General features: G+C 38.7%; 1 protein-coding gene and 1 long non-coding RNA gene across 3 annotated transcripts in view; one reads left to right on the top strand and one right to left on the bottom strand.

Annotated features, from left to right (window-relative positions):
* The window catches only part of Slc10a7 (solute carrier family 10 member 7), a 137925-nt gene that overhangs the window by 49776 nt on the left and 62176 nt on the right, over positions 1-25973 (bottom strand). The window lies entirely within an intron of this gene.
* On the top strand, positions 15387-16343 carry LOC150047459 (uncharacterized). The gene is made up of 3 exons (XR_016539401.1): positions 15387-15517; positions 15937-16081; positions 16227-16343. It is a non-coding gene; the product is annotated as an uncharacterized LOC150047459 (long non-coding RNA).

Raw genomic sequence — 25973 nt, 5'->3', positions numbered from 1 at the left:
TACCTCAGAAGTTACTGGTAATGTAGCAAACCTCAACACTAAACGAGTTTTATTTTAAAAAATTACTACCAAAATGTCAGCAAAACCAAATATCCCTAGGGCTGCTAAGCTGACATGGAAGACAGGATAATAAAGACAGTACCTTAAGACTGGATATCCAGATCTTCCAATGCTGGTGAGTGCTTTGTTCTCTGAAGACTATTTATTACTATAGCAAACTTAAGTCCTTCTGGAATTTTTGCTAGCAACTAGTCATTTCTATTCAGAAATGGAAAATGCAAAGGCTAACGCCCTGGCTGTATGGTCATCTACAGTACTGTGTTCTGGTGCCCACACACCATCAATTATGTATAGAAATGTACAGCTACAGCACTAGCCAGTGTCGTGGGCCTGTCAGGGCTTTCTTCAGAGGAACAAAAACCTCTGATCGTGTCTACTTTTAGAACACACAGAATAAGGTGAAAAGAGGAAGATCCATGAGAGAAAATGTAAGCAATTTTCAATACATGTACTGACTTCTTATAAGTGAAAGATAAATTTCCTTTTTAAAAATGTAATTGAAATGAAACCAGAAATCTAACCGAGGAGAAAGCCTTGGAAACAGATACCAGTCAGGTCAGCATTAGCTCATCAAAACCACACTCTCTGGAATACAAATTCATTTCTCACATGTTTGAGGGAAATAACAAATGGAGGTTACCAAGCTCCAACCTCTCTGAACCAAATTCAATGGCTTCAGTGTTTCCAACAAGGAGTCATGGTGTTCTTTGAAATGAAATGTCTTGCAATTACTAAAACCCGACTGGCGTCTAAGGTGTGAGTTTTCATTTTAAATGAATGAAGCATGTTTACGAACTGACCTGGGAGCCCAAGGGCTGTGAAGATTAACATTAGAAATGTAATCTCAGATATCTTATGGAATTTTCCCTATTATACCAAACACAGCAAGAGCTTTCACTGGGATTTCAATAAATTTAGTTCTATACATGGCTCCAGAAATTTAGTTATTCCCTCCTTCTCTAGTGGGTAGCTGGGGTAGCAGCTGGTGTGTTGTGTATTTAAACGTAAAAAACGAAACTCCTGTTCTCTCTTAGTACCTAACCTAAATAGAAAAATTTGGGGAAAAAAATGATGTATTTCAAGTAAAATGAGTTTATTTCCTTCCCTGCATGATGACTGACAAGATTTTAAACATCTTACAGGCATGTTTTTCCAAAAGCACATGTGGATATCTTCTGGAGAAAACTACTGTTCATAAAAATGTATTTAAAATTTATGCAAATTTTCTGGAACTACATGTGCTTGAATGTGTATTCTTACTACAATACTTTCTGGGTAGAATTTTTTAATGCCTGGTTTTTATACAGTAATTTAGCAGGATATGAAAGGGCCAAAGATAACATAATTTTGTATTACTCTAAAGAGTGTGCTGTCATTACAGTCCAGGTTAGATCACACATTATATTATTCAGCCAAATTCTGCAAAATTGAAAGCCTATTTAAACATCAATGCTAAGACATTAGGAAACATCTTAAACACATGAGAATGCCAATCAATCCCCTTATTTCTTCCATTTTAAATGTGCACAATTTGTTGATCACAGTATGAATTTTGCAATGTTTTATTTTCTCATCTCTTACTTTTCAAACAAATGGTTGATGATCATTTGCACATGACAAATTCCACAGTGTTTAAACACATGGTGATTATTCCCCAGAAGACACCCAAATTAACCACTTGTTACTAATATAGTATATTAAAAAGACAAAGCTATCATTCTACAACTATTATAGTTTAATTTACTGGTTCTCAGACTTAGCCTTACATTCACGGGTAATTAAACACATTACAAATTCAAAAGCTGACTTGAGACCATTATAGAAAGCTTTTGCTTGCAATTTTAAATCCTATTGTATTGATCACATGAAACGTGAAGAAAGTCTTCTGTTACCTGTCTACCATGAGAAAGATGCTTTATGTAAATCTCAATCTTCAAAATACATAATTAACAGGTGCTTCCAAAAGTAAGTAACTTTTTCCAGAGATTACACGGCCACTATGAGATCTTCCAGTGTCTATGTACTCTATGAGACACTTGAGTTTGGTTTCTGGAATATCCCAGTTTCCTTCACCGTTTTCTTCTCCTTTGCTTTATTCAAATATCCTACAAGGTTTTCTTTGGCCAACTTATACACAGTAACCTTCAGCTCCCTTCCATCTTTCTTCTTCTACCAAGGGGGATTTTCAGTTACATAAGGAAATAAACTGTTTTTTTTTTTAAATTAATGGAGTATAATAAAGATAGCACAGAACATTACACCTCTCTCTGTCTCTCTCTCTGTCTCTCTGTCTCTCTGTCTCTCTGTCTCTCTCACACACACACACACACACACACACACACACACACACACACACATACCGATTAGTTGCCAACACACAGTCATATACCCTAGATGGGTCCCCACTACTCCTTTCAGTCAATATCTACCCTACCAAAGGTGGGTGAATTTTATCATCCCAGGTTAAGTGAGTGGTCTCATTTCATACTTTATATATATTAAATCAAGCATATGAATCCTTGGTGGAGGACTTATTTTCTTGGTATGTATCTGTGAGAGTCAACCAGTCTTTTGTTGGGGCAGTAGCTCAACTTTCCCATTCCTAGTTTTGTTCAGGTGTATGAATATGCTGTCATTTGTTGGTCCCTTCAAGTGACTGATATGAGATTTTCAATTGTGAAAAAAGTAGCCATGAACACTTCGTAGTGTGTATTTCAGTGGAGATATACATTTATTGTGCCAGGGAAATACCAGGCAGTGGAATTCCTAAGTTCTGGGGTAGGCATAAGATTGCTGGTAGTAAATACAGACTAATGAGTTTCCAAAATATCTGAACTGTTTCCTACTCATCCTTACCAGTGATGTAAGAGGATTCCACATTAATGTTATTTTCATGTTATTTTTTCAATTTTAGCCATTTTGACATACATATAGTGGCAAGTCACTAGAGCTTGGATCTGTATTTTTCTAATGACTCAAGATACTGAACCAGAAGTGGTGCTGTGGCTCAAGTGGTAGAGCGCGAACGCTGAGCTGAAGAGCTCAGGGACAGTGCCCAGGCCCAGGGTTCAAGCCTCATGACTGACCAAAAAAAAAAAAAAAGATACTGAACCTCTTTTTATGTGCTTATTGAAGATTTAGGGATCACCTTTCTGAAGTCTCTATTTAATCTGCTCATTTTTATAGAATCATTCTTTTACATTGACTTTATGCTATTTATAGTTTGAATACAAGTCCTTTTGCTGAATATCTTCTCAAACTCTGTGCCTTGCATTTTATTATCTCAATAGTGGCTTTTGGTAAATCAATGCTTTTAATTTTTTTTTTTTTTGCCAGTCCTGGGCTTGAGCTCAGGGCCTGCACTGTCCTTGGACTTTCTCAAGGTTTGAGCTCTACCACTTGAGCCTCAGCACCGCGTGTAGCTTTTTTTTTTCTATGTATGTGGTACCGAGGAATTGAATCCAGGTTTTCATGCATGCTAGGCAAGTACTCTACCACTAGGCCAAACTCCTGGCCCTGATGCTTTTAATTTTAATGAAGTCCAATTTAATCTTTTCATATATAGCTTTATTTTGTGACTTAAGATGTTCTACTATGTTTTAGCATTTTATTTATTTATTGCTGGTACTCAAACATATGGCTTTGAGCTCTTGAATTCCCTGAAGGCTGCTGCTTTATCCACTTGAGCCATACCTCTATTTCCAGTTATTTGCTGGTTAACTGGAGTTAAGAAGTTATCAAATCTGTCTTCCTGGACTGGCTTTGAACCGTGATCCTCAGATCTCAGTCTCCTGAATAGCTAGGGTTACAGGTGTGAGTCACCAATGCCCAGCTAGACTGGATATTTTAGTACCTGAAAATAACTGGGAAAATTACAGGTTTCTTCTGGAATTTTATCCAAAAGAGGTAAAGAGTGAGTTCATGAAGCACTGTGAAGGAATGCTGCTAATACTGCTCTCGGCTTATCCCCAATCTGCGAGCTGTTTGAACGAATCAGCAATGCTAGGTTGGCCTGTGAAGGTTCATTTGGAAAGTAAGCATATCATGTCCCTTTGTACAAATAAGCCATCTTCTTACTGAGTTCATGATAGGTATGACACAGTTGTACAGAATCTGAAGACTTCCTGTTATCAAATACACGTTACATGCTCCAGGACAAGTGTCACAAAGACGAGCTCTTATCACTCATCTTTCTCAGATGTGGTATCCGCAGATGTGGTATTTGTACATCTTAGTGAAAAAAATTCTGGTAGGGAGTTAGCAATTCTAGCCCTACTTTCTCAATGACTTGATTTCCCACAGGCAAGGGTTACATGGTTGGATTTGCATAACTAGTCTTCTTATGGCCTCAGATTGGAAACCTTGGAGCTGCCAACTCCTCTCTCAGTCTCCACTCCCAGTCCTCTACCTAGGCCAGTTTCTTCACAACTTTCAATATGATATTTGCTTCACTCAGCCCCACTGCCACAGTCCCTTCTGTAGTACTGTGTTTCCTCCCTTTAATCATTACTCTAGCCTCTGGCTTTGTTGCCAGCTCAGCCAGGCCACCTGTATCAAAATGCTAGCTCCATCATTTATTTTCCTAGTAATGATTAAACCACATGTACCTCAGGGTTCTCATTTGCAAAATGGAGACAACAGTCACAGCCACTTCATAAAAGAAGAATTAGATAAATTAATATCAAGTATTGGAATGGTACAAGAAACAGCAAAAGCACTGATGGTCGTGGTGATGCCACTGTTTCTACCGAAATCATCTGGAAAGCTAAGTGTTGGTAACCCCTTTACATTCTCCTACACTGCTAGATAGAATTACACCTCCTGCACTATTGTTCCACAATAAATATTAAGCTAAGCAAACTTAGGGATGACTCCATTTCTAAAAAAAAATTAAAAGGCCAATGATAGAGACCACTCTAAGTAAGCGAAAGTCATATTTTGTAAGAAGAATGTACCTAGAAGACTGAAGAATTACATTGATAGAATCAATTAAAATGTCTGACTAAAGAAAAAGCAATGAAAAAGTGTTAATTCATTGACTCTTGATTGTTGTTCTAAATTCTGAGCAAGCACACAGGTTAAGGGGAAAACAAAGCAAAACAAAACAGCTACACAATAGAAGTATCTTCTGTGTCCTTTTAAAAATAATACCATTTTCACCAAAGGGTATCTAATATTCATAGATTGCTTAGAAGGGCAGATGGCTAATTCTGGGCAGTATCTAAGTTCTAAGTTAATTCTTCTGATCAATGTAACAAAGGAATCTTTAATTCTAACTCTGATAGTGTATATCAAGGTCATATAATTATAACATAGGATTCTGTAAATACAGGAAGTATAGTCTTCCAAAAATTACTGCTAATTAAATGTAATTCCACATTCCTAGAATGAAAGTACAAAGCAAAATATCTTTCTATATTTATATCCACACAGTATATAATCAGTAATATAGCTATTTATATCTTAATTGTTCAGGAATATTTGATAATATTTTTAAACCTTTATCTGAATCCCCAGCTTTGTAAGATAAGGTAAAAAAAATCACATACATGAGTTTTAAAAATTAGAATGTATATATCAAAATATTATTTAACCCATAATGGTTGACAGTAGTTGACTTAATGATTGCATTCTACCTTAAAGTTTACCTTTAAGACATAATACACAATTAACATATATTTGACATTAAATAACTGAAGTCAAGCCTACAAGTTTAATGAAGTAGAATGTCTCACTATTGAACAGTGCTTCAAAATTATTACATTTAACATAGTGATGGTTACCAAGTTACGATATTCAGAAGTCCTGCCAGAGCTGCAATTCCTCAATATATCACAATTTTATTAAATGAAGCTACATATTCATATCCTGAAATCAAATAGGTCTGTCCTGAGCTTTGGCTCATCTCCTACTCCTATAAGGACTGGGGAAAGTTAATAAATCTCATTTGTTCTCTTCAGCAGAAGTTAGATGAGATGGTGTATTCTTATAATCTCAGCACTTGGGAGGCTAAGGTAGAAGGCACAAGAGTTTGAACTCATTCTGGGCGAAACAGTTAAGACCCTGTTTAAACAACAACAATAACATTTGTATTATACAGTTTGACATATTTTATCCAAAAATCTTGATGCCAGATAGGTTTCAAATTTGTCATCATTTTGAAAGGTTATAAAGGTATCCTTGTTAAGGAACCACGCCAGGGGCACCTGGGAAAGCATCCAGGATCTGCGCTCAAACAGGTTCTGTTCTTATTCATGCTCATGGCATTAAGTAAGGAATAAAGACAGCCTTGTGCTGTCTCAGGTCAGATGTTGCCCTGACCTAGCACACTTGGCTTTGCTCTTGAGTTTCTGGTTTTCAGTCGCTAAATGTGGAAAGAGTGTGAATGTCTGCTTTATGGGACTGCAAAGAATATTCAGTGATAGAATACAGGAGCTCCCAGGGCAGACAACGCCACACTCTGCTGTCAGTGTAGTCTCTGCCGTTAGTAGCATTTTCACAGACTAGGAAAATACAGCAACTCGTGGAAAGTTATAGTTACTGACAGATGGAATTCCAAATGGATTTTAGCTCACTGACTAATACTTTTATATATATTTTACAAGTCTGTCTAGTGGATATTAACTATTTTTCTAATAAGCAGCTTTAAAAACAACTTCAAGTATTTACTGTCCCTTCATTTGAAAGAATGAATTCATTCACTTTCCACCAGATTTTCTTGGTCTTCCTTCATCACACAAACCAATTCTTCAGTAGTACTTCCTGTGTTGAAAATGTGCTTGGGGGATAAACTCAAGGTAAGTTTTTTCTCTCTTCTGCCTATTTTAGGCAAGACATATGTTGCTGTTATACGAAAAACATCGTGTGGCCCATCCACAGACCCCCATGAATTCAGGGGACAATATTCATAGATCTGTGAGCAATTAGATATTCTAATAGTAAGATGTCAAGATGAATACCAAAATGCTGACATTAATTCTTCTAACGGATACAGTTTCTACTTGCAAAAAAAATACTTAAACCCTATAAGTAAAATCAACAAACAAGACACAGAAGATAAACCAAACAAACAACAGTTCTGTTGGCTCTCCATCTGTTTGTAGATGTAGTGCTAACAGTACTTTGCACAAGAAAGCATTCTATCAGCTGAAGTGCCCAATACAACAGCTCCTGCCCCGTGTAGCTAATAAGCCTTGAAAGGTGGCCAGTGCAAGTAAGGGACCAAATTTTTAACTTTATTTAATTCTTAAATTAATTTAAATGCAGATTTAATTAGCCACATGCGGCTGCTGACTGATGCACTAGACAACACAGGTTCACAAAACGCCAACTGTTTTTGCTGTCTTTTTCAGTGGAGACACTGAAGGCCAGTCCTATTTTAAGGCTATCCTAATGTTTCTCATGAAATAAAACTTGAGAGCTCTTTTCTACAGTGTTCCTGGAAAAAAAATTAGAAACAAATTAGACAGAGGCTCTATGAATGAAAGCCTTGGCTCTACTTGAATATGTTGGCACCACTGACTTGGGAATTCATGTTCAGTGTGGTTGCTTCTGTTTATTTAGTTCTTTAGGTTTATCTATCCATCCTACCTTCCTCATCACCTCTAATAAATAAAGTTCCACAAAGTGACTTTAGGTACCAAAAACAACAAAAATGCATAACCAATAATGTTTAACCTTCAATCAAAATACACTAAATAGAATGTGAGCATGTAAGCAATTGAAAGGCCTATCAGAGTAAAATACTACTTCTGCTACTACTATCCTTTTGAATTGCATCTTAGCCCCCTTCCCCTCTTGCTCAGTGTTTTACAAAGGTTTCTTGAAAGATTCAGAAAAGTCTGTTTTGGCATTCATTATTGCATGTCACAATTAATACTGCCAGACTTGTTTCTGATCAATTATTTGTTAAGAAGTCTCACATTTCTTTGGAGCTCCTTACCACCCTATCAGAATGTTTGAGAGATGATCAATGTGTGTACACTCTTCAGAATAAAAGGAAGACTTTCAGGAGGTTTTAACACTAAATGAGAACAAGGGTGGGAGACAGGAAACCAACCCTTTTAGTCAAAGTTGAGCTCTGGGTGAGCTGCAGGCAAGGCACAGCATGAGAGGGCTGGGTCCAGAAAGCCTCTGTGTGTTGACAGCTGTGTATGGGTTTCAAGGCTTAACAGAAGAAACGCTCTCATCAATGGTGCTGCCACAGTTACCCTTAACTGGAACTGCTTAAAAACACAAAAAACCTCCAAAGCTGCTGACAGCCAATTTCATGAAATCCACTCTGGGTTTTAACATTAAATTATTGAGGTACTATTTTTACAAAGACACTGACCTTGCACTGATTTAATTATGTGAAAAAACAAAGGGTGATTTTTTTCCAGGCTAAAATTTTACAGAAGTAAAACTTAAAAGTATGTGTGTGTATATATATATATATATATATATATATATATATATATCCCACAAGAAATACAAGAAATGCCCTTGCCTTCCTAAATACACCCACAATATCAAATTGGCCTTGTGTAATGTATTTTTTTAAATTGCCTTCAAGTACTTGCACAAAGGGGCTTCAATTCAGCCATCTCTGCAAGTGACCTGATTCCATTTTTACATATGTACATGGATAATTACAACTGCATTCACCCACCTGTCTTCTCTCCATTTGTCTGATCTCTCCACTAGATTCCTGTCCCTCGCTTAAAAAATGTTTCAACTTCCCGGTATTTATTTGTTAAACTGTAAGTTAGTCGTTCAAAGGAGCCTATGTATCATACTATTATTATTTTTTTTAAATCACATCTATTACCAGGTGCGTGGCTCATGTCCGTAATTCTAGCTACTTAGGAGGCTGTGATCTGAGAATCAAGGTTCAAAGCCTGCCTGGGTACTAAGACCCTGAGACTCTTATCTACAATTAATCACTAGAAAAGCGGAAGTGGCCAGGCCCAGAGTTCAAGCCCCAAGACCGATAAAACAAAACAAAACAAAAAATCACATCTATTTTCAATTCATATCAAGTGAAAGTTCTATAAGTGAAGCATTTCCCCAGAAAGGACAAATAATCAAAATCATCTGGGAATAAACTGGAGTCCATAAGAGATAACTCCTACTAGTATCTGGAATCACTGTAAAAATTGAGATGTCGTAGCCAGCTTGCTTCCAGTATTAAATTCTGTGTTTGGAAATTTCGAAGTTTTCTCAGACATCTCAGTGTTAAGTACGTTATGAGTTCATGTAAAAGCTACTCTGCCCAGACTACTCTTGGCTTTCTTTTGAATACTTGCAGCATGTATCAGGGGCTACTTATTAGTCAGTCCCCATTAGAACTCATTATTCATGATTTCTATCACCAAAAAGGAGGAAGTGGGTCATGGCAGCAGAGGACTTGTCTCTACACTCCTCCATCAGATACTTCCTATGAGGCCCATGGGCAGTCTGGGCTCAAGTCTAAACCTTGCCACAGGCCATGTTAGGCAGTTATCTATTCTCTGGACCTACTCTCTTCAAGTAACATAGTGATAACTAGATTGTCTTGCCCTTCATATAAATACATTTATATATGTACTGATTACAAGGTATAGTACCTAGCCCTCCATAAACACTCAAAAGTTAGTGGACACTGTGATTATTATTGGCTTTTGGAGAGAAATATTTAAGCAGCTCAGGTTCGTTTTTAAATGATAGAGATCACAGTTATTGGAGAGAAGAAAGATCTGGTAAAAGCAGCTAGTTTACTGAAATATAGAGGACAGACTCAGGGAGTTGGGGGTAGGGAGAGAGCCAGGAACACACATCTTTTTTTTCTTTTTTTTTATATTTTTTATTGTAATTAGTAAAAGGGTTACATGATATTTGCCAGATAGAAGGTGCATTAATTCATATACATTGATACCCTTTCACATGTCTTGGTCCCCATTAGGAACACACATCTTTACTGGCAATATTGACAGGGAAACCACTGTCATAAATGATGTTGCTGTGAACTTTCACCTTGTGCTTCATCGAGAAGGAGGGCTCTGGAGAAGACAAATAAAGCTAACTCCTAAGGTCTGGTTGCTGGTACAAAATCAGATGAGTAATGTGAGGGGTATTATCTTTGTTATTACAGGGGATGATTTATTCCATAATGTAGGTTGGGAACCCTAATATTAACATAACTTGCAGCAATCGATCATGTTCAATTTTGACTTTCAAATCTTTGAGAGAGAAACATCAAATCATACTGCCAAACACACAGTTTAATTGTATAGACCGCTGATGTAGACAATAATGTCATTAGTAAACCCAAAGAGCTACATCAGCAGTCAGGCCTGAAAATAAAAAAGTAGGTTGGAATGCTGAAGGAAATAAAAAGACTTAAGTCACCAATTTAAACAAGATAAAGACACTAAAAATTTCTGCAAAACAATTTTCTTCATGCATTTAATAAATATGTGTCAGAATAAACAAAAATCATATAAGCTAAAAGTAAAAAAATCAATTAAAATAAAGTCACAAGGCATGGAAGGGAATTACTTATGGCAGTTATTTGATATAACATGGTTAATATTTCTAGTCAGTCAAATTAACACAATTTAGCTGCTGTAGATTTACAATCATTAAATACATTCTTTCCCAAGAGGCTTTTCCTAAAAATCAGACTAAGAAAGTCTTTTTAGGCAAAGAACAACTTGACCATACTCTTACACAAGTAAGGAAAAAGAAATTACCCTTTGGGGGCCAGGAGTTTGGCCTAGTGGTTAAAGTGCTTGCCTAGCATGCATGAAGGCCCGGGTTTGATTCCTTGGTACCACATACATAGAAAAAAGCCGGAAGTGGTGCTGAGGCTCAAGTGGTAGAGCTCTAACCTTGAGAAAGTCCAAGGACAATGCTCAGGCCCTGAGCTCAAGCCTAGGACTGGCAAAAAAAAAAAAAAAAGAAAAAAAAGGGGGGGGGGCGGGAGTTTGGCCTAGTGGTAGAGTGCTTGCCTAGCATGCACAGAGGCCCGGGTTTGATTCCTCGGTACCATATACATAGAAAAAAGCAGGAAGTGGTGCTAAAGCTCAAATGGTAGAGCTCTAGCCTTGAGAAAGTCCAAGGACAGTGCTCAGGCCTTGAGCTCAAGCCCAGGACTGACAAAAAAAAAAAAAAAAAGAAATTACCCTTTGGGGAAAAAAATAATGAGTTATACATTCACACTTGCTTTCTTTATTCTTCCTGATTTCTGCTTCAAAGTCCTTGGTTAGAAACCAGTGCATTTACCGCTCCATTTATGCCAACAGACAGGCAGACTTCCTTTCCCATCAGGCTGCCCATCAGTATCTTGTGTTCAGCCATGTTACAGGCCGAAATCTCAGGCCAGGTGGTATCAGCTCCTATTCCTGAAGTATTTGGTGGGGCATTTAAGGTCAAATCAGAACAGTCAGTATTTTTACTCATATTGTAGGACATAAAGAAGGAAAGGAGAATTCTCAAGCATGCAAAACCAGTACAAGGATTTAATCTTTCCATTTTTATCTTTCCTCAGAAAGCTGAGGAATACTTTTCAAGAAAACTTAGCTTTGTCAGAAATAAGAATTGCTATAAACTACTCTTAATCTTTGTACCTTCTTACTCTATTGCCTCTCTTACTCCTGTTTCCAAAATGCTTACTCAAGGAAGGAAGGGAGGAAGGGAGGAAGGGAGGAAGGGAGGAAGGGAAGGAGGGAGGGAGGGAGGGAGGGAGGGAGAGAAGAAGTCATTAAATCATGGCAAGAGAGAGGACCTAGAAACTAATCTCAGAGGTTAATTTATCATTTTCCTGTGACGTAAGCAAAGAAAGAGAAATAAAAATTAACCGTATTAGCCAAATGTGTACTAATATCACAATAAAAATCCCAGATCTGTTTTGTGGAAGAACCTCAGAATTTACTCAGTGAGTACTTTCCAAAGGCATACCACATATGCATAGTATTTTATCCTAGAAATAAGGATTTAAGGAACTAGCTCTATCCCAGAAGTATCAAGAGTATCTTACAACATGATAGAGATGATCATGTAACACACACACACACACACACACACACACACACCAAGTCACAAGGCAGAATAAGATGTTTCAATATACAGAGCTCTGGAATTGGACTCCAAATCTATTTTCTCCACATGCTGGCAGAGTATAGGAGAAGGAGCCCACTTTACCAACAATATTATTTAACAAACTGAGCACCCTTGGAAGGTGATTAATAAAGTTTTCTTCCCTCCCTGTTTACAAATTCAATCCATGTGGTCTAAAGGCAAGAAAGGTGATGAGAAAGACCAGACAATCCATAGCTGAATCTAGGCCTTGCAGAATAAGAAGGGTTTCAGAAAAGAGAAAGGGAAGTGCAGGAAAATAGCAGCCACCAGGTGCAGGCCAGTTTGCCTCACCTCACTGGCAGCTACCCATCCAGGAGGAGGACCTTGCTTGTTTCAAACAAACCACTCTCCATTTGACAAATCGTCAGAAGGGAGCAGCCAGTCCCTAACCACACTCTGGGCAACTGATTTCCAGTCCTGCTGCTCACTCTCCTGGGTGGGCTTTACTTTCTCTTCACTGAACTCTTCCCAACTGTACTCACTGTTGCTGGTTTTATTTCTGCACTGCAAGAGACCAAGAACTCACCAGGCTCATTCATCAGGAACCAAGGGATTGTTAGACGAGGAAGTACATATAAGAAAACATGAACACAAAAGCGTGTGATTTCAATACACAACCCAAACTAGAGACCCACAGCTTCGCTGGAAGACAAGAGACTGGGAGACTGTTAGAGGCCCTGGCTGGACTAGGGTCCTTACAGCAATGAAGAAATTGTGAGAAAATATGACATATTCATGTACTAAAATCAACAGGATTTACCAACTGGTTATCTATGCAGAGAGAAATGTATAAAGCAAACATTACCTTGAGATTGCCCCAAGAAAACAGGCAAACTGTGATGCTATTCATTTCACATTCTAATGGAGTAGGGTTAGATCTGGCAATTCTCCAGTACACACAAAGGAGATGTCCTCCATTAAAAAATTTTCTTAAATCTTTAGTTGTACAAAGGAGTTATCAACTCAACAAGGCAGTTTATGAATACAATTGTCTCAGTCAATGTCACCCTTGGGGAGGAGTGACTTTCCTGCCCAACTCCTCCTTTCCCTCACTTTTCTTAATTTTGTAGGACATACATTAAATATTTTAAGAAATATTTTATTTGTTTGTTTGTTTATTTTTGCTGGTCCTGGGGCTTGAACTCTAGGCCTGGGTGCTGTCCCTCAGCTTCTTTGGCTCAAGGCTAGTGCTCTACCATTTGAGCCACAATGCCACATCCAGTTTTTTGAATACTTTATTGAAGGTAAGAGTCTCATGGACTTTTCCTGCCTGGGCTGGCAGAGCTCAGCCTCCTGAGTAGCTAGGATTATATGCATGAGACACTGGTGCCTGGCTACACTGATTTTTTTTTTTTAACTTTGTCTACCTTCCCCTTGATCCTTTCAAATATCTATTTCCTAGTGTTTCATGGGAGCACTGTAGAGATTGCAAGAGAGAACGTAGAAGCAGACGAAACACAGTCATCTGTTTCTCAACAGATGCTCACTGGATGTTTTCCCCTTCCATCTTATCACATCCAGATGTAGCTGCTAGGATCAGCGAGACATGGTATTCCAGATTCATTTCATCATAACACAGTATTTTACTAACAGTATGACTCAAGATCTTCACAAAGATATTTTATAAGATGAAAATGAATGCCATTTCTGGAAACACAGATACATTCAGACAAACCATATTCTTCTAGTGCTGCTAAGTTATTCTACAAAAATGCAAACAGTAAAGACAGCTTGAAATAAAAGGCTGAGTTTAGGAAAAACCATTCTGGTTCCACTCTGTGAGAACAGTTTTTGCATATCTGGAGGGATGCTCTGGCTTTGGCATTCGTTCTTCCCTCTGCTTGGAAGATTCTCCTCTGGAAATCCTCCAGACCAGCTCCCTCATGACCCAGAGCGTTTGTGTTCATAAAGGAGACTACCGTGGCCTCTCCCCTGCTTTAAAAGCTGCCTCTTCACCTGGTCCTTTTGTGTTCATAAAGGAGACTACCGTGGCCTCTCCCCTGCTTTAAAAGCTGCCTCTTCACCTGGTCCTAGCACATCTGCCCCTACCCTTAACCTACCTCATCTCTTCCCTGCAGGACTTCTCACCTTTTAAGAAACAAACAGCAACTTTTATGAATTTTTATACTATTTTTTCCAGTCTTGGGGCTTGAACTCAGGGCCTGAGCACTGTCCTTGGACTTTCTCAAGGCTAGAGCTCTAACACTTGAGCCACAGCAACAATTCTGGCTTTTTCTATGTATGTGGTACTGAGGAATTGAACCCCTGTCTTCGTGCATGCTAGGCGAGCACTCTACCACTAGGTCAAACTCCCAGCCCCTATCTTTATACTTTTTAAAAGTCTGTCTATTTTGCAAGAAGATGTTGTAAGGGCTAAGAAAATCAGGTTCCTCTCACTCAACATAAGACTTGTGACACCAGAATGGAGGTGGCGGGGGGGGGGGGGGGGGGGAGGGTTCCTGCACATCAAGCAGCTCTCCAGAAGACACAAGCTAGAGGGCCCCTGAATTGGTTCAGTCCAGCCACTCACTGTCCACCTAGAGGCAGTATAGTAGATTCCATGGGTAGAGAGCCAGCACTGCCCTTCTGATGTGGATCAAAGGTCTTGGACTGGAACCAGTAGTGATGATTAACTGGCTCTAAACCCTGGCATCCACAAATCCTTCTGTGCGTCATGTTAATTTGTTAGAGTGGCTTACTGAAATCAGGGAAATGTTATTCATGCTTATATGTTTAGTGTGTGTATATATACACACACACACACACACACACACTATATATAGTATAAAGGATACAGATAAAACAGACACAAGGGAGCGGTACGGGAGACAGTGTGCATTTCTGTGGCCCCTCTACGTGCACTGCCCTCCAGAGCTTCTACCATCTCCTTCAGCTGCCTAGAAGCTTTCTGCCCCTCTGAGTTTTCCTACAAGGTTCATGTGACAATCCTGACTGACCATTTTACTGGCCACTGGAGACTAGCTCAGCCTTCAGCTAGGAGCTGGAAGTCCCCACTTTCTAAGTACATGATGGGTTCCCCTGGCAACCAGACCTCTCTTAGGTTGTCCAGGAGATTACCAAGGGTGGCCTCATCAGAACAAAAGACACTTCTATCACCCAGGAATTTGGAATGGTTTAAGGAGTTCAAGAGCCTGGGGCCAAAGGCCAAACCTTTAAGCAAAGATACACACACACACACACACACACACACACACACACACACACACACACACACATGCATGCACTACAAAACCCTAGTTGTCTTGGAATTCGCGATCTTCCTGAGTATTTTATTTCAACACAATATTATAGATATAAATCCAGTGATAGAGATCCTTTATTAAATTGTATATTCTAGGTAATTAAAATTGTGTTTAGTCTCAAATAAGTATAAAATTATTCTGCTGAATAATAAAAGACTAAAATTGTCAACAAAATTCACAATTAACCACCAAAAAAGCTGCAAGTGGGCTGTGGCTCAAAAGTGTAGAGTGTTATCCTTGAACAAATAGGTCAGGGACAGTGCCCAGGCCCTCAGTTCAAGACCCAGGACTGGGGAAACAACAACAACAATAACAGCAAATCCTAAGTCACCAGACTTATTTAGAAGAAGACGATGATGACCACAATGATGAAGGAGGAGGAGGAAGAGGAGGAGGAGGAGGAGGAGGAGGAGGAGGAGGAGGAGGAGGAGGAGGAGGAGAGATAAGCACAGGATTTACTGGAGTAAAAATTCTTGTTTACTGATTCTAATAATGCTGTCTTTTTTTCTTATAGCATGTCCAGGGCTGGTGGAACCCGGAAAGAATGTGCATTTACAAAAAACAAAAAAAGATTGGTTTGGAAGCTGTTTGGGAGGAAGGCATGATACAGTAATGAGAACAAACATCAGCATTTAAGAGCACACTTTGCTGACTTAAGAGTATGTCAAGATTTTTTAAGCCATTAAAAAGGAAAAAAAAATCTACATAATCAGTAATTGATTAGCAACTTGTTTAAAAATTGAGATTATAATCATCTGTATTTCTCTGCCTATGAATCTTTCTCTCCTTTTTTTCTCATTTCAGTAAACATGGAAGAATGGTGTTTACTGGTTTTACTGAAGACTAGAGAATGATACTCTCATTTTCACAACAAACATAATTCAGGATATAGCCTTTATTTCCCAATCTAGAGAAATTGTGAGTTGCACAGCCAACTGCTATTTCTTTGGACCAAAGCACAGCTGCTTTGAAAGGGTACAATCTACCCTGATTCATGACTTCCAAGGCAACAGGCGGAGCGCAGGTTGAAGGACTTGATGAATTTCCAGAGATTACGTTAACTTATTTTAGAATGCCATGTCACATCACAAAGAACACAGATGAAGGAAAACTACTTGAGTCATTGTGTTTTGCATGGATTTCATGACATGTACGATTTCTAGGGACTGAGAAGAAAACATATGTGGTTTAGACAACTATTGTAGAGAAGACAGGTTAAAAAAAATTCAGACAAATAAAGCAAACTTGTTTAGCAAAGCAGTGCTCAATTGGCTTTGCAATGGGACCTCACAGGGTCCACTGTACCAAACTTGCAGTGCTTCCCATCTCAGCCCATCCTGGCAGCTGGAAGCCCAGTGGGAAGGCTGATGATGGGCCATCAGATAATCTGCAAAGCAGATAATCTGCTCCTTACAATTGAGCATTACAACAGTCGAGAAGACCACCTGAGCCCCTATAATGTACACTTTCCAGGCCTATAGACAGAGACTTTCAAGCTATTGACCCAAGCCCAGAGGCATCGTGGAGACTCACAATTAAAAGGCTTTGACCTAACTTCTGACCTCAATGTCCGCTTCCTGTGGAGAGAGTCTGAACTGGACTAACAGACTTAGGAAGGCTGCCCAAATTACTTTCTTCCTACCTTCCAGCTCACAAAACCATCAGAACCCTATTTGTTCAGACACACAGTTTTCTCAGAGCTCAAAACATTTCTCATGCATCTGTGCTTTGCAGAGGGCTAATGTTTGCAACCATCATTTACCCCAATGCCTATCAGAAATGACTACCTTTAATACATGTGCAGATACATTGGCAGCTTAGTTTCTGTGCTCCGCTGATAGTTACAATATCTTTCACTGGGGTAGATTTATCAGGAACCTCGGTAAGATCATCAAGCTTAAAGAGGTCTTTGGGAAATCACTCTTCCAATAAGCAAGTTACTGGCTATATTTATATTGTAATTGCTGCTGGCAGTAGGCCAGTGTATTTGAAACTAACAGAGCTGGTCTAAAATGAAACAAATAGTTTTGCCATATGTAATTGTCTATGAAACTGACAAACTGAGAAAGTAGACAAAACAACAAAACACTTCTCTAAAGATAAAATTCCAGCCTTAAGGCCCATTCAGTTGGCAGAAAAATGTTAAATGGGCAATATCAGCATGGCAATTACTTTGCTCTGAATCAGTGTTTCCTTCCTTTTTAAAAATTCTTTTCAGAGAAGGCAAGAAGAGCACTTCCACATGATCTGATCACTCAGCTTCAAAACAGACACGTTACTCTTCACTGAAGTAGCTTATAGCTTAGTAACTTGAGAAATGGCCCAGCTCTGTCTAATCAGGCAGTTCAGTTCATCCAATATTTCCTACTATACAAATATCCATCTGCCAAATAGCTGTGTGTATGTGTGTGTATGGGGAGGGGGGTGTGATGCAAGAATTTGAAGAAGAGCTTTACTTCTGCCTCCTAGAAAGTGCGCTGACTGAGCAAACAAACAAACAAAAAAGATATCCCCTTTGAATAAAGCTATGCAATGGAAGAGTATAAGATACCAGCATACACTGGGCACATAAAATTTTGTTTAAAATCAGGAATATGCTAATCTTAATTTCACAGGTCCATTACAATCCTAAACAAAAGCAGGAAAATAAAATCAGTAATAATAACAGTAAGAAAACCAAGCACAACTGAAGTTTCAGTAGAAGCATATATGTTGCTTGAATGCATTTAATCATCAAGTAAAAATGTGATAGTAGGTTTGGAATATATTAAGTGCACTGACAAAAAGATGATTATGTACGTTTTTAGAAAACAGTTCAAAATCTATAAGTTACTTGCCATCAATGTACAAATTATTTTTCTGAGATTATATATTTTACTCTTTTTCAAATCAGAGAGAACCTGCCAACATTACTTTTTAGTTTAAAAAAAAAATCAAGTCAGGCACCACTGGCTCACACCTGTAATCCTAGCTACTCAGGAGGTTGAGATCTGAGGATCATGATTTGAAGCCAGCCAAGGCAGAAAAGTCCCTGTGAGACTTTTACCTTTAACCCCTCAAAACCTAGAAGTGGCACTGTGGCTCAAAGTGACAGCTTTGAGCAAAAGAGCTCAGAGACAGTTCATAGGGCCTGAGTTCAAGCCCCATGACCAACAAAAATAAATAAATAAACAATAAAATTCACCATATATATTTTGTCTGTGATCATCAAACACTTACAGATCTCTGGTTAGGTATGATATATTAAATTGGAAATTGCCGACATGGACAGGTGAATTGCCCCATAGTGTAAAATATAGGGCATCTATTAAGAATTTGTTTGAAGTCAATCGTTATTTATGATTGTACAGTACACAGACATATATAAGCTGCCACCTCTATATTATAATATCATAGAAGTTTTCTTCTGCTTTTCTTTCCTAAGAATATAATACTATGGGCTGGGAGTTTGGCCTAGTGGCAGAGTGCTTGCCTAGTATGCACGAAGACCCGGGTTCAATTCTTACATGCTAGAGCTCTAGCACTGAGAAAGCCTAAGGACAGTGATCAGGCCCTGCATTCAAGCCCCACCACTGGCAAAACAACAACAACAAAAAAGAAGAATATAATACTCTATTAAAGAAATAATGTACTTACAAAAACTATGTTTACCATTAGCTAATATGTTTAATTCCAAGAATTTCAGAAAATAGGGTAAACACAGTCATGAGAACTTATTGAGTTCAAAGTCCCCTAATCTCCTTGAGTGCAGGTTGGCTATCTTTTTAAACTTGTTTCAATGTGTGCCAGATTGCCCATTACAATTAGAATTTTATCACCACCAAAGAACTAGAAGGAACTGGAGTCTAATGCAACTCGAGAGTCCTTTTTAGTCTTTGGGACTAGAAAATCAGTTGTAGAATTTCCAAAGGAGCCCATGCCAATGAGGGTTGTTCAAGCTTGGACTCCCACCATGACTAGTAAATCTGGCTCTGGTTTTCAGCTTTCAGGAACCAACCTTCATTAATGGCATGATGTAAAACAGAGCAACAAGTATCCTGAATTTAGGCTGGGGCGGAAGTATTCTGTTGTCAAATTTAATTGTCAGAGCTGTGTGGACTTTTGTGTCACTGAACCAGTAAGGAGCCCTCAGAAACAAATCCAGCAGCACCAGACACTGAGTCAGGCAGAGGCTCAGGGGCAATCACTCATTTCCCCTTTCAATTCATCTCAATTACCATGAGGGGATGCTTCAATTAGTCATTCTCTTGCTCTCCCAGAATAGGCAGAGATTACAGATAACTCATCCCAAATAGACTTCACAATTTGAGTCCCTCCACCCACCCAAGAAAAATCTTCACTGGAAACAAGGAAGATTTGCCACCACCCACCCTGCACTCTGTCACTGCCAGTCTTTCATCAGACAAAGAGAAGCCATCCATCTTCAGGGATGCAAGGCCTCTTTTCCCCAAAATGAGCAAGTTCTGCATCAACTACACACTCAGCCCAAGACAGCCCCAGGAAATAGTGCTTCAAACTACCCTCAGAAGGCCTGTTCTAGAAGCCAGCACTGGAGACCAAGGGAAAATTATCACTCACTGAGACAGCATTGACACCTCTTCCTATGTCTGCTTTTACTTGCCTGCATGAGCAAATGTTTCAGAGACTCTTTAAGAAGCCTTCGTGATGTCAGTAGTTTCAGAAGACTATAATGATTTTTTAATCTAGAAAGGAATTCTCTCCCATCCTAAAAGAAAGCACTTTAAATGTGACACTTATAAATAATACTTTCAGTAATTGCTCATTCTCCTGGAGGACTAAATAAACTTGTTCATCGACTGTGTAAAGACCTACTTCTGATCTGTTTTTTCATCCTCTGTGTCATTCCAGAATTTATACCATCAGAAACTTCATGATATAAGATTGGTTTCTCCTTGATTTCAGAGATTTGGGGTGGGACAGTTTTCCTTGCTGTATCCTTAGTGACAGTGGAATGCTGGCAAAGTTGGTGTCTAATGAGTGACTTTTCTGAAGGACAGTGAGGAATGCCTAACATTAAAAAGTTCATCCTAGCTGCTCATGAGGCTGAAATGTGAGGATTGCGGTTCAAAGCCAGCCCAGGCACTAAAGTCCATGAGACTCTTATCTCCAATTAACCACCAGAAAACTGGAAGTGGCACTGTGGCTCAAGGGGTAGGGTGGTAGCCTTGAGCTGAAGAGCTCAGTGACAATGCCCAGGCCCAGAGTTCAAGTCCCCTGGCTGACAAAAAAAAAAAGAAAGAAATAGAAAAAAAGTGAGATCTATATATTTTTAAAACTGACTTTGAAACGTGACCTTCAATTTAAGTGCAAATAGAAGCTCAATAGTTTAGGAGTTACCATACTGAAGGAAGCAAATGCTGAAGTTACTTCTTTTAAAGAGATGGCACAGAAGATGCTCTTCATGGACCAAGAAGTTGTAGGTATGAAATGTCTTCGAATATGTAAGAATGTCCCTCTTCTAAATGAGTATCAGAAAGCTAAGAGGTGGGAATGGCTTGTGGAAACAGACAGGAAATTATTATTATCTAGTCATCCTGCTCTGCAGTAGCCCATGTAAACCTCTTCTTTCAGTTACCTAATTGTAGCTTGATGTTTGTCACCTTCATTAAAAATCTTATAAACATGTGTATATGCAATATACTGGAGTTTTTCAACATCGGCCCTCCCAAATTCCAACACTGCAAATGTGTTAAGAGGAAAACGATGTCTGGTATCTATGTGTGACCGTACAAGTCAATGTCTTCAAAATAAGAGTAGGCTAAATTATTGGTTATTCTTGGTACCAAAAAGGAAAGTAGTTTTAGTGTGACCATTACCAAGAAAGAAAGAAAAAAGCGTAAAGACACTGCTAAAAGCCAACTGAATTCTTTGAACTTTTTGCCCTAATTGGAGTTGAGAAAAAAAGTACAACTGAGCCCCTGAAAGTCCATTCAAATACCTGCACAGGTCTGTAGAGTGGGATTGCATCTGGCACTTAGTCAATTACGAGAGATTGAGTTGTACAAAAGGCAGATGAAGTTTTGTCCTCTGAAAGTCAATATATCTTCTCTAAAGTCCCCAAACATTTCTAACTCTAATCAGTAATTGTCATTAAGAGTTCTCATTAATGTGAAGTAAGAGTGATTACAGCATCTTGCCTCACGGGCTGTACTGCAGCAAGAAGGCAGGAAGGGTTCATAAATTAATGCCAATTCTCTTTCCCTCTGTCTCCACACAACCTTCCGTAAGAGGGAGGGGGGAAAATCCCTGTATTTATATACATTGAAGCAAAAGCCCATTGGCCCCCTACAAACTTAGTCTAGATGCAAACTGTTCATCTGAGGGGTTTCCGGTGTTGTTATGTACCTAAGAAATACAAGAGATAAAGTTCACCATCAATAACATGGAACATACCTGCTGAATCCAACAGATTTCAAGCCATTAATAATGTAAGCTCTTGTGGGAATTTTGTCATGGTGAAGATAGGCTTGTCAGCAAAGGGAGCTCAGGGGAAACTTGGTGTGATCTGTTCTTATGTGCGTGCACATGGGCTGCTCTCACTGAAACATGCAGAGGAACTCCAGGCCCTGCTATGCCTCGTCAGCTGCTCAAAGTTTGAACCTATACCACAAAGCAGTCCTTGTGCACAGCACCTTATGTGCATTCTAAACACATCAACAGATTTCAGGACTGGTTACTGTGCTTCTATTTTCCTCATCTCTGAAACACACATTGCGCTACTCAATTTTTTAAAAAATACAGAGATTGAAGGATTAAGGGTAGGAAAGAAGAAAGAAAAATGCACCTGCTATATTGGGTTATTTATATAGCTTATATAAATATAGCTTTATTTATATAGCTCATATATTTGTGTGGGTTCATACACTTGTGTTTCCATAGGTATGCATATGTATGTGCATATATATCACCAACTCTAACTTATATTTATCAATATATTATATTAGTTAAGGGTGAGTACAGCTCCATCAGGTACACATGTGGTAAATACAACCCACTTGATTACATGAAACCATGAAAGGAACAGACAAGATTTAGAGCCATCTATGTACAGGTTCTTATCCATGAGATTACATTTCTCTACATTCTTATTTGTATGAGAATAGAATGAATATATTTGTTAATCTCAGGTCTTGTGAGATAAACTTTGTCTGTTTATCAGAAATATTTAAAAGGAATATTAATCTCCAGTCAACATCTCTGTTCCCTGATTATTTCAAACTTTGGTCTACATCACTGTTAGCACGTCATTTCTTCCTTCTAGCGCTTGCTTCCTTGTTAACACCCATGACTTCTACTGTCTTGAGTTTCTACTGTGTGGCATCGCAAATATCAGTATGCATTTGTCTTCTTTGATCACAGAAGAAAACCTTATCTTAACCTTAAAATATTGATATACAACCAAAGTAACTTAAAGGACTCGGAACATGGAAAGTAACACAGATACTGGCAGGAAAGCCTATTTCAGTGGAAGGTGCACATTTAAATAAATATGTGATGGACATTTTACCAGAAGCTCTAAATAAAATAAATTATTTTGCACATTCTGGTCTGAAAGCCAAAAGCTCATGAAAGTAGGAAAGGTTGATAGTCTTAGATTACATTACTCTAAATAAAGCAGGAATTGTTGCTGACATCACCTTCAATATATAGCATAGTGACAGGTTTTTGAAGGAATTACTGTTGTGTGGCCCAAGTCAAAATCAGATTTATTTCAATCAGCTACAGCATATTTTTAAAAACAAAAACACATTAAGATACAAGAATATGAAAAGGCCTTTATCAACAGAGCTCCATGAACAAAAATTTTAAATCCCTGCTTATTTGCAAGCAAAAACTATGTATATTGTTAACATTCTGAGATTGTGAGCATAATCATGAAAAGAAGGATTTTAGTCACAGAAAAATTCCTCACCACTAGTTTCTCAAAAAGTTGTGAGAAAAAAAAAAGAGGGGGAGGGCCTAAGCTCTTTAGAAATGCAGTATTAAATGTTTAAAGCTAGAAAAGAGGGGGGAAACTTACTAGGCTTTAACCATAAATAACAAAAAAAGAAGTACAGGAAAAAATATTAAGAAAAAACAAAAAAATTAAGTCAAACACTCTGCTAACTGAATTCAGACTTTGGGATTTTACAGGGCATTAATCTAATATATGCTAAACTAGATTTTCAAATCCTATATTTGATTTCTTTTCTTAAACCAGTTTACCCTCATTCCCAGAAGTTTTTCTTTCAAAGACAAAGTACAATTCTAAGTGAGATTTCTATTCAACTATGAGCTCAGTTGTTGTTCTTTTTTAAGTATTTATGAATCATATTTATGATTTTACCCTCCCAAAACATTACTTTTGACTTTAATAAAGTCAAGACTGATGTAAGAACTAAAAGATGGCTTACTGTGGATTAAATAAGACTCATTTCAAAGCAGGGCCATTTGCACACAATCTGTCAACTAAAATAATGTTGGAAAAGTTTTCAGACTTGAAGGAATTTCTTTCATAACTAGAAGCAACAGCAAAGTTATCCAGAAATTTCTGGAGAAGTTGGCCTTAAAAAAATACAGATGGGGGCCAGGAGCATGGCCTAGTGGTGGAGTGCTTGCCTAGCATGCATGAAGCTCTAAGGTTCGATTTCTCAGTACCACATACACAGAAAAAGCCAGAGTGGTGCTGTGGCTCAAGTGGTAGTGCACTAGCCTTGAGAAAGCCCCAGGGCAAGTGCCCACGCCCTGAGTTCAAGCCCCAGGACTGGCAAAACAAAACAAAACAAAAAATACAGATGGGTAAAGGATGCAAACATCACTACTATTTTGTTCCTATAAGCTTGAAACATTTTTCATTATCCTGCTCAAATCCCGTTTGGGGGCAAGAAGTTGATTCAGGCCTATCTACTTAGTAGCATAAGACTGTTGATGTTCATAGACAACTCGTGGAGAATTTTCTCAGGAGACTGGAGATGAGAAGAAGAAGTCAGGCTTCACAGCCAAGCTAAAGATGCCCCCCAAGTATCATCTTAGTAAGCTCAAGCCCCCAAGTTCAAACCCTGGTAGTGCCCCCAAATAAAATAAAAGTGCAAACAAAGATAGCAATAAGGAACACAATACACAAAGAGAAGAAAAAAGGAAAAGACAAGAAATAATGAAGATATCAGCAAAAGAGAAGAAGGGTTTTGAAATTTGGAGCAGTTAAAGTTTGCTTTTCTAAGTAAGGAGTCAAAGACAAAACTCAGTTTGGGTCAGTCAGTACTTTTCTTTTTTCTTCTTCTTCTATTTCTTTTCTCTTTTTTTTTTTTCAGTCAAGGGCTTGAACTCAAGGCCTGGGAACTGTCTCTCAGCTTTTTTTTTTTTTTTTTTTTGCTCAAGGCTTAAGCAATACCACTTGAGCCACAGCACCATGTCTGGCTTTTTCTGCATATGTGGTACAGAGGAATTGAACGTAGGGCTTCATGCATGCTAGGCAAACACTCTCCCACTAAGCCACATTCCAGCAGTAAGCCCAGTCTGCAATTTTAGAGATGAGACATGCCTGTGTTTCAAAAGATGTTTTCCATTCTAACCTCCCCACTTCACAGGCTGCTGGCACCCTGGTGGTCCTCGGTGGCCCTCAAGTCTTTGGTGGCCCTCTGTGTTCTCCTTCATCCTCCCCCAAAATTACACTAGCCTTCTGGCTGAGTTCATCTTCCAGATGATGATGGATGACTTAATTACTGAAACGAAGGTGAGAATGAGATACAAGCAGAGAGGCCAAATATGAAGAAAAGGGCAACACAGTGCCCTGTCACTCAGGTCCTTTATTAATAAGCGCTGCATTTCCCTGTGCCCCCGAGATCTGCGGGGCCACACTTGGTAAGGAAAGGAATAAAGGAAGAAAAGGAGGGAGGCTGCACCAGCTGAGTGCCTCTCCCATGCCCACATTTTCAACAGTGTTTCCTGTCTCTAGATTTATTTTTCAAAAACCATAAGTTGCAGAAGGATGAGGAAATTACCAAAAGGGTCAGGATTTTGCCCAAATTCACATAGATGCACAGAACCAGAAGTGAGCTGCAAAGACAAATCTGTGACAAAATACGGTTCCTATACTATTGAGAGTATACATTTGATTCTAAATGCTTACAAGATATTAACCTGAAAAGCAATTTAGAAAAAAATGTAGGTCAAAGAATATATAAGCCTAACTTATTTGCAACTTGGGGTGATCTGATTCAGCATTTTTTAGTCAATTTGCAAAGATCACGTAAGCTAAGAACTAGATCAAAATAAGCATTATGGTTTTTTATATAGGTTAATGTAAGATATTAGGAACTATGAAGATATGTTTAGCATGGGTTAAAAATTTGAAACTACAACCACTTTCTAGGTACACATTCAAGTGAATACATACACTACTCTCACTCTCTCATTCTCACTCTCTCCCTCACCCTCCCTCTCCCCCCCCCCTCTCTCCCCAGACCTAAGTGAGAGTTACAGAAGGAAGCCTCAGTGCAGAGAGAAGCCTTCAGAAGGCAGGATCCAGAATGCTAGGATACAGATGAGGAA

This window comes from Megascapheus bottae, chromosome 23 (assembly GCF_031878675.1).
Source record: "Megascapheus bottae isolate mThoBot1 chromosome 23, mThoBot2.hap1, whole genome shotgun sequence".
NCBI classification, from domain to species: domain Eukaryota; kingdom Metazoa; phylum Chordata; class Mammalia; order Rodentia; family Geomyidae; genus Megascapheus; species Megascapheus bottae.
This window is presented reverse-complemented; position numbering and strand designations above follow the sequence as displayed.